The sequence below is a fragment of the Galleria mellonella genome, unplaced genomic scaffold (genome assembly GCF_026898425.1).
Source record: "Galleria mellonella isolate WM207_F2 unplaced genomic scaffold, CSIRO_AGI_GalMel_v1 utg312, whole genome shotgun sequence".
Taxonomy (NCBI): Eukaryota; Metazoa; Arthropoda; class Insecta; order Lepidoptera; family Pyralidae; genus Galleria; species Galleria mellonella.
The window spans coordinates 2,899,301-2,908,678 of NW_026442074.1; positions in this window are offsets into that span (position 1 = coordinate 2,899,301).

Genomic DNA, 9,378 nt, shown 5'->3' on the forward strand with positions numbered 1-9,378 from the left:
GATGTATTGTTTAGTGGTGCAATATGACGGTTTATTTTGGGACCCTTACATAAATCATAATAACAACCCATTAACGCACCAATGTTGGGCGCAGGTTTCTTCAACTTATGAGGGTATTAACAATAATAATAGTCGGGTGGTTTGATATAGGATTTTGTTTCGATTTTTCCATAATTTTTCACTGTACTACCACAGAGTTTCGCAGAGCGGTAACAAATTACGCGGAAATGCATTTTTAATATTTATTTTATATAGCATAATTACATTTTTAATTTTATTATTATTTTTACAATATTGTATTATTATAATGTTAGATTTTTTAGTTTTTGCTTAGTGCATAGGTAAATCTGTAAAGCTCACCAAAAATATGTATACATATAAAAATAAATAAATAAATCTCTTACACTAGTGTTTGCTGTAAGCAAATGCGGGGCTTTATTGCGATATCCTGGGAATGATTAGTATTAAAAACATTTTTTGTATAATGACTGAAAATGGAATGCTAACTCCCCACCATATGCGCTATCGGTATACGCTGGCGAGGCACCAGTGAGGGATGATAGGTGAGTATCAGAACAGGTCAGTTAGCCCATCGTGACGAATATAAGAATCAACTACGATGGTTACGAAAGGGAACTGCCTGGAAGTCGACCTGATAGAGTATATTGCTAGATATGTGACTTTATAACACTCTTATTTATTTGTTTATTTATTTATTCTTTATTAACCACATTACAAAAAAACGACGGGCTTAAAAGATGGACTTAAAACTTACTATATAGCATTTTCTCCCAGTCAACTTTTGGCTACCCTTTTATATGTAATAATTACCTTTTTATGGGGGTTATTAAAAATGTTTAGCTAATCGGGCCTTAGCCAAGCATGGTTGACTCTAAATTATGTATAAGGGTGATGATAATGATTGCTGTTTTGCCAAAGGTTGACTGGGAGAGAACTCTATATAGTATTAAGTCTGTCCATATACATAAGTCAATAAAGAATAAATAAATAAATGAAAATGAAAGATTTTTTTCTATCCAATGCAAACAACGGCTTTCTTGATGGAGTTATTCTCAGATTAAAACACTACTAGGAAAACAGAAGACAAAAGAAGTTTCAGCGGCACGTAGGCCGATAGTACCCACTCAAACTATATAAATACTACTAACGCCCATATTTTATATTTTTCTTTCTCTTATTTATTAATTCAAACATCTATATATTATATACACAAAGAGAAATATACAGAGAGAGAGAGAGATGAATCATAAAACATAAAACGTCTGCAATCCATCTCACAGAAAACATTTATTAGTGATCTAAGTACACCAGCGACACCTGTGCGTTTCCAATGACAAACGATTCAACAATACAATCTTTATAATTTAAAATTATACATATAAAAAAGCCGGTCAAATGCGAGTCGGACTCGCGCAACGACAATTCCGTACAAAATGTTTTTCGGATTTTTTCCTTTACTTGTGCTACATGACATTGCTTCTTGTCAAATTTCATGATTCTAAGTCAACAGGAACTAACCTATAGGTTTTGATTCCCTTTGCGAATGCCAAAATATGTAATACAAATGGAACATAAACGGCCGTATCTTTTGATTGCGTCGATTCAGAAGCTTGATTTTTTCACTGCTTTAAGAGATCGCAGACCCGAGAATAAGGATCTTAACAGACGGACAGATGGACAACGAAGTGATCCTATAAGGCTTCCGTTTTTTTTTTCCTTTGACTGAGCTGAACTGAACATATTAGAGATTGGTTTTTGGCTGCGACTTTGTACCCTCAGATTTCAAAACTAGAAAAAATAATGAAATAAATCACTGCTAGTTGGTGTATCGAGATGAAACATACACCAGTTTTAAAATTAGACCTTCGGGATCACAACTATTGACAATGCATACGATTCGGTGTAGTAATTTTTGTGTGATACTAGACGAGCATCACACAGCCATCTGGACGAGTGGCGGTCCTTCACCGTGCGTTTTTCAAGGCACTTTCTCCCACGCACAACCACTCTTTGGAATCAAATTCCAGCAGCACTATTTCCGAATCGATACGACAACATAACCTTCAAGAAAAGAGCATATTCCCTTTTCAAAGGCCGGCAGCACACCTGCAATGCCGTTGGTGTTGTGGGTGATCATGGGCGGCGGTAGTCACTTACCATCAGGTGAGTCGCATGCTCATTTGATAAGATAGACAGACAAAATTCCTAAAAATTTATATAAGAAGTTTCTACTACTCTTATTACGATATATCAATTCCTCTTAAATATCTCCCATATACAAATACCGTGTATTTACAATTTTGTTACATTTGTAAGTTAAATTGTAACACAGAGAGGTTATATTAATTAAATTATAATGTGAACTAGCATCCGATATCCAATTAAAAACCGGTCCGTCATTTTTATATAATGGAAACGAACTTCAAAGAAACTTGTCCCGTCGCCAAACAGTAGAGAATAGAAAGAAAAACCAGTAATGAGTCAGCAAGTACTGAGAAGCGAGTGTGTAAAATAAAAGACAGGTCCTGAAACAAAACTCCTATAATGAGTTTTGTTTGTGGGCGTACCTCTTTATTTTTATGTTCGCCTAGTAAGTTTCCTGGACACAAAGTAAATAAATAAGAATACTTATAGAAATTATTTATATAGACTAAAATTTCTCTAAAGTGAAAACTTTAGAGAAATTTTATAAAATGTCTTGTTTTTGAAAAAATATTTTTATGAAGTACATTTTACGTTATTATTTTCTATTGAAAGAGCTCATTTCACAGCTTGGGCGTTCGCGAAAGAAAATTCCTCTGAAATCGCTCTGTATGAATCACTTAGATTCAAGCGTGTAAGGATGAATTCTTCCTGTCGATGGCGAGCGGTGTGACGTCAAAAGGTGGCTGTGGGTACCATTTTAAACAATTTTTCAGAATTTAATCCGTTGTACAAGTGGTAATTACAAAGGGAGATAGTCTTGTTTTAAACTTGAGGACTCAATATTGTCTGTGAGCTTTAGGATCGTTAACAATTCTCATAGTCTGGCTTTGATTCGAGTCAATCAATATGGTCATCTAAAGTAAGTTGTCTTAATGTTATTGGCAACTCAACTAGCTGGACTTTTTCATATATTTGTATTTTTATATCATTCTTTTTTAAATAATTTTTCTTGACATATTTTTTGTGTGTTCAAATACACCATTATCTGCGTCTGGCTTTGCTTGCATGAAACGAGATAAACAGCCACCTTCTTGTTAAACTAGATATGTTTATGCATGATTCATAAATAAACATACAAACTTTGAAGTTTATAATGTTCATGATATAGTAGGATTTAGATATTTACAAGAATCCTGTTACTAACTATAACTCATAACTTTAAGGTATTTCAAATATGAACCTAGAAACCTTTAATCGCCCATGTAGTAGTGAAGTGAATTTTACCGAACTTTTATATCGACAAAAGATATTTTCTAAATCAAATCCATAAGTAGAAATTGTTAGATCTATTTATATTTAACATTTTTAGGTTATAAACAATTTTATTCTGATAAATAATTTAGACAGAACCGGATTTTTTATAGAGAAAAAAAAATTTAAATGTATTTTACACGATATTTTCAACAGTTCTGAATATCACGCGATAAGCCGTTGATTCACTAATTTTGTCATAATTGTACCACTTTTTTATAATTTCTGTTTTACTTGTTTATTTATAGCAAAGTAACACAATACAAAACAATACATTAATAAGATAAATATTACTTAACACAGCATCAAATTTGTATTCCAAATACTACTTTTATTAGCCTTTACACGCGACGTCGTCCGCGTAATCGGAATATGCTTACTAACCGAGACAAAAAGTAGTAGTCCTTCTCCAATCCATGTAGCGCGTTTATACTAAATATCATAGTTAAGCCTTTATCCATTAACAAAACTAACTCGCTACTAACATTTAGACAATAAGCAAAACATTAATTAATAACTAATTAAATACTAATAAACACATACCAATATTTTGAAATAGAATTTTAAGGATAAGGAAATAAAGAGCTATTTTATTTTTATTATTTTATTTATCAGGTAAGCTTTTAAGGTACTATAAGGTAAGACACAGAAAAATTCACTTTCATTTTTCAACCGAAAAAGAGGTGTCATTTTTCAAAAAAGAGGTGGTTGGTTCTCGATTCGGTTGTATTTTTTTATGTTTGTTTCCTCATAACTCCGTCAGTTCTAAATTGATTTGGAAATTTCTTTTTTTTTTTTATTTGAAAGGATATATTTACATTATCAAAATCAGTTCAGTAGTTTTGTTTTTAAATTAAAATAACTGGTTTTGCCACAATTTTATTGTTTTTTTTTTTTTTGTAAAATACAATTTTTATTATTATATAGTTATAATATAGCTATATATTAGCTAGCAAAACAGTACATGTAAGGTTTAAAATATTAAATAGTAAAGATTTTATAATACTTTTGCATTGTTTACGTATCATGTTGATCATATACTACGACTCTATGTATTTAACATTGTATTGTCATTCTAAGATAAGTAATCGCTTAAATGCTTTCAATACACTGAAACGTCAACTATTTAGAAAATAAGACTCCTGTAGAGTAAAAGCTTTCGCGTAAATGAGGTTAGCAGTTTTATTTCAGCCAGTTCAATTCATAAAACATACTCATATAAATTGGCTCAGGTCTGGATATTCTAGGTTGAGACGCCAGATGTCTCTTGTTTGTTTTTGTTTTTTTTTTTTTTGTAAAAAGTCCAACTGATCTTCTTATTTAAAAAAAAAAGACGTTATCTATTGCTTATGGTAAACTATGATATTTATTATTTCTTTTTATCACGGTCAAATAATAAAATAGGTTTTCTTTATTTTAACATTTACAAAAATTTTATTAACTAAATAAATTTTTTTTAGGACATCTATCTATTTAAGAGCTGCGGTCTTTTCGGTGGAGCTCTTGCCACTCACTACGATTTTCAGCGAGTCTCTTCATCTCTTGATACGACACGACACCAACTCCTTCCTTGATCTGCCTGATGTAACTATGTCTCGGTCTCCCTCTCCCCCTCCTTCCTTCTATCTTACCTTCTATTATAATGTTCATAAGTTCGTCGTGTCGTATCAAGTGTCCCAACATTTTTCCCCTTCTGTCCTCAATAGTTAGAACATATTCATTAAAAATTACTTGCGTACTTCTACCTCATTCGTGTTTCTACCGTAATAAAGTGCATAGCTGTATTTCTGTTTGAAGGGTGGTATATGGCGATGAATTTACAAAGTACAGAGGCGTCCTCTTAACACATAACACCTTAGTTTTAGCAACACATGAAGGACATCATGAGCAACACAATATACTCTGTTAAGTCTATAATACCTTTCATATCTATAACCGTTGGTTACCACTTTCCATTAGGTGGACCGTCAGCTTGTTTGCCGTTCTAAATTGCATACAAAAAAAACCTTTTAAAAATCCTCGATATTCAAATATCGATAAATATAACATCACTATCGTAATCATAACACATACTCGTATCGAGTTTACCACAGGAGTTTACGTAAGAATTTTCCGAGCCGATATTATGCATCGAAGTGCCAACAGAGTTGTTACCTCGTCTACTACATTACATTGATATTGGAAGCGGTTATTGTAACTGAAATCTTCTATAATAAAATTCTAACAAGACATCGGAGATATTTAAGAAAAATCGATTTAAGGGGTCTTAACAAGAGCAATAATTTTTAGAAATATTGTTTGACTGTCTGGCTGTCTGTCTGTCTATCTATGTGTCTGTCTGTGTGAAAAAACTACTGCACCAAATTAGGTGCAGTTTCCACAGTTTTATTCTTGAAAATTTAACTTAAAATCTGGTGGATCTTATATTTTAAGTGATAAATTTAATTTTATTTCTAAAATCTAGTACATGAAAAGTTATTATATATAATTACTTTTCATGTATTACATTACATAAATAAAATATAAAATCTATAGGTATAGATTATTTAACCATATCCTTTCCATATCCTATCTTAATAATTCTTAGTAATTATAATATAAAGTATAAAATTTGGTAAGGATCTTTGTTAGTTGCTCAATCATGGCTAAATGGCTGAACTGATATGAATGGAATTGTATTTTCAGATAGACATTATGTAAGTTTAACAAATTATGCTAAAAGGATGCAGAATTAGTTATTTTATTTAATTAACTTGGCAAACAAGTTCAAAAAGCATTCTCGGCGCGGATTTCTTCACTAAAAACGACTCAAACTACTACCTCTACCAACTACAAGTACCAGGACCTAATGAGTTTCGAGGAAATACAAATTACTACGGACAAACTAATTTATCCTGAGAACAAGGAATACAGTTTTGTATCCTTGTGCCTTATATTCTCGCATTTTATTCGTCTTTCTGACACACTGTTGTCGTATTAATATTAAATTCACAATAATAAAATAACTTTATTTATACTAGCTATTTTTATATCAAGCCTGTTTGAAAAGATGCTACCTACTTTCTTCCTCCAAAACGGATATTTACCTAAGTTTATATAACAATATAAGGTGGTTTTGTTATTGTATGAAAATGTGTTATTAATAGCGGAAAATTTCATAATTTCCATAAATTTTTTGTTCTTGGAAGAAGGTAAAAGCCCTTAAGGATTAAAAAAAAGTCTTGATATCACACTTAATTATTTTTTTATTTAAAAAGAAACACCTAAATAGTAATGATGTAATATAGTTCGTAATATTTCCCGTGGGTGTCATAAGATGCGACTAAAGGAACATAATGGTCAAGGCAGGAGCAGCAGCGTCCCTCTTAAAACATCACCAAAGCCTAACTGCATTTGCCAACCCACCCGACAAGCATGGCAACTACTGGCAAACCGCCCCTTATGGGGGAGGCCTTTATTCAGCAGCATTTGATGATGATGATAATGAATGTAGTTTATCTTTAGTATATATATATTTAGTATATATATATATATATATATATATATATATATATATTTATATTTATATTTATTATAGTAGAAATCACTTGCATTATTTGAAGGAAATATGCCTTATACATTTTTTGACGTCAATAAATGGTTCAGTTATAATTTCCATTAGAGTAGGGAAAAGAAAACAGTAATAGGAAATCAGGAAGCCTATTGTTACGCCTTACGCTGCCTCTAACATTACAGGATATACTGTGATGCCTATTGTAGTCCTTATGCGTTATTTGAGGATCTTCTTGCCTTTATACTTCACAACTATATCCCACTCTTCAAACTAGGAAGCAGTAGTGGGATAGATGCACCCAAACCGACGACTTTAGTACCAAGTCTCTCATTGGTTAAACTAGGAAAGCAGTGAAGCGTAGGAGTCAGTATGTCACGGTAATTAACTGGCATCCGTAGGAAGTCGTTTAAATACAGTCTTGCAGGCATTCGGCCAAAGTTTTGAGTGCACTGCTTTATACGCCGTCGCTACATTAAAACTGTTATTTTAATTTATTTACTTTTCGTATGTGCATGTCTCAATTTGTAAGCATATCTTACAAATTGAGATGTGTGCATTTTGCTTCAAATTTCGAATCAATTCAAACCAAATCTTTATAAAAGAGTAACATAGGTATACCAATATTATGTACTTCTAATACATGTTTTTTTTTAATGGATGAGAATGGAATGATAACTGCGATTGCGTTATATAGGTATTCGTTGACGGGCCACAAGTAGGCGAAGATGAAAACAGGTCAGTCAACCCATCATGATGAATTACATAAGAATTAACCACGATGGTTTCCAGGGGGAACAGCGTGAAGGTCGTACCTGATAGGGTATATTGCCAGCAATGGAGATGTTAGACTCCATTACTAATAATCCCTTTCCCCCCTTTTTGATACATTAAAAATAATTACGCGATCGTGGGCAGTGGTGGGCATATTGCTTTACCCAAATATTTACCAGAGGGAGACTGTATAAAAGTCGTTTGCTTGGCACCTCTGTCCCATTCGTGTTTCTACCGTGAATCAGTTGTGTTTGCATCGCTGTGTTTCAGTTTGAAGGGTGAGATATGGCAGTGAATTTACAGGGTACAGAGGAATAATACCTGAGTCCTCAGTAATGGCAACGCATGGAGGGTATCTTAAGTGAAACAGTATACTCTATTATGTCTATGGTACTGCTCATGTCTAAAGGCAACGGTTACCACTTTCTATCAAGTGGGCCGTTTACTCATTTGCCATTCTTCATTCCAAAGGAACGATATTTTAACATTTTTAATATTTTTAAACGGTATATATTATATAATTTTAACATCAAATTTGAATTTCGTTCGACCTCGAAATTTCGGTAACTATTTCATGGTAGACTCTCTGCTTTCACTCTCTCGTATTACGTGCACGATGCGGACCCTGTAGAAACTTTAAGAGACCCATTTTGAAAAACCCCATACTGTAGTCTCTAGGGAAAACCTCGGTAGCAATTTGAGCCGGCATAAGTTGTATATATTTACTCCCTTATTCATAAAAACTAAAGCACACAGCACTAACCTGCTTCCATTCTCACCTATAATCCTTTACTGGTGCTCCGCCAGCGTATCCCGATAGCGGGGGTGGGTTTGCCATTCCATTATCATCCAAATTTCACAGTGTTAATTATTTTTTCCGTGAAAGAGTAACAATCATCTATTCATAGAATACGCCACCCTTTTCATTCCCGTAGGTATAGTAAGAAACGACTAAAAAAACTTAATGATGGAGGGATGGGCAGTATCGGCCCAAAAGCCAAATTGCGGTAGCCAATCCGCCTGCCAAACGTGATAACTAGTGGCAAAATCCCCCAATATTAAACTGCCATTGTGATATGGTAACGTAACTAACACGTTCTATGAACATAACTAAATGTTTGAAATAACTTCCTAATATTATATTTCATATTAGCACACAGCAGTTAATAGAAAAGAGATTTTGTAACTGATTAAGGCCCGAGTATTCATCATGTAAATCTGAAGTACACCAGTTACCAACGAGTGTGTTTTACTCTCCGCCAACCTCCCTCTTTGGGGGGGAAAAGGATTGTTAGCAATGGAGTTTGACAACCCCATTGCTAGCAATATACCTTATTAGGTCGACCTCCACGTGGTTCCCCCTGGAAACCATCGTGAACAATTCTTGTTGAATTCGTCACGGTGGGCTAACTGACCTACTTCATCCTCACCTATCATCCTTCACTGGTGCCCCGCCGGTGTATACCGATAGCGCGGGTGGGGTTACCATTCCATTATCATCCATTAAAAAAAAAAAACCTCCCTCTTTGCACCATAAGGAATGGCCTTACTCCTTATGACAATTTACGATGAAGATT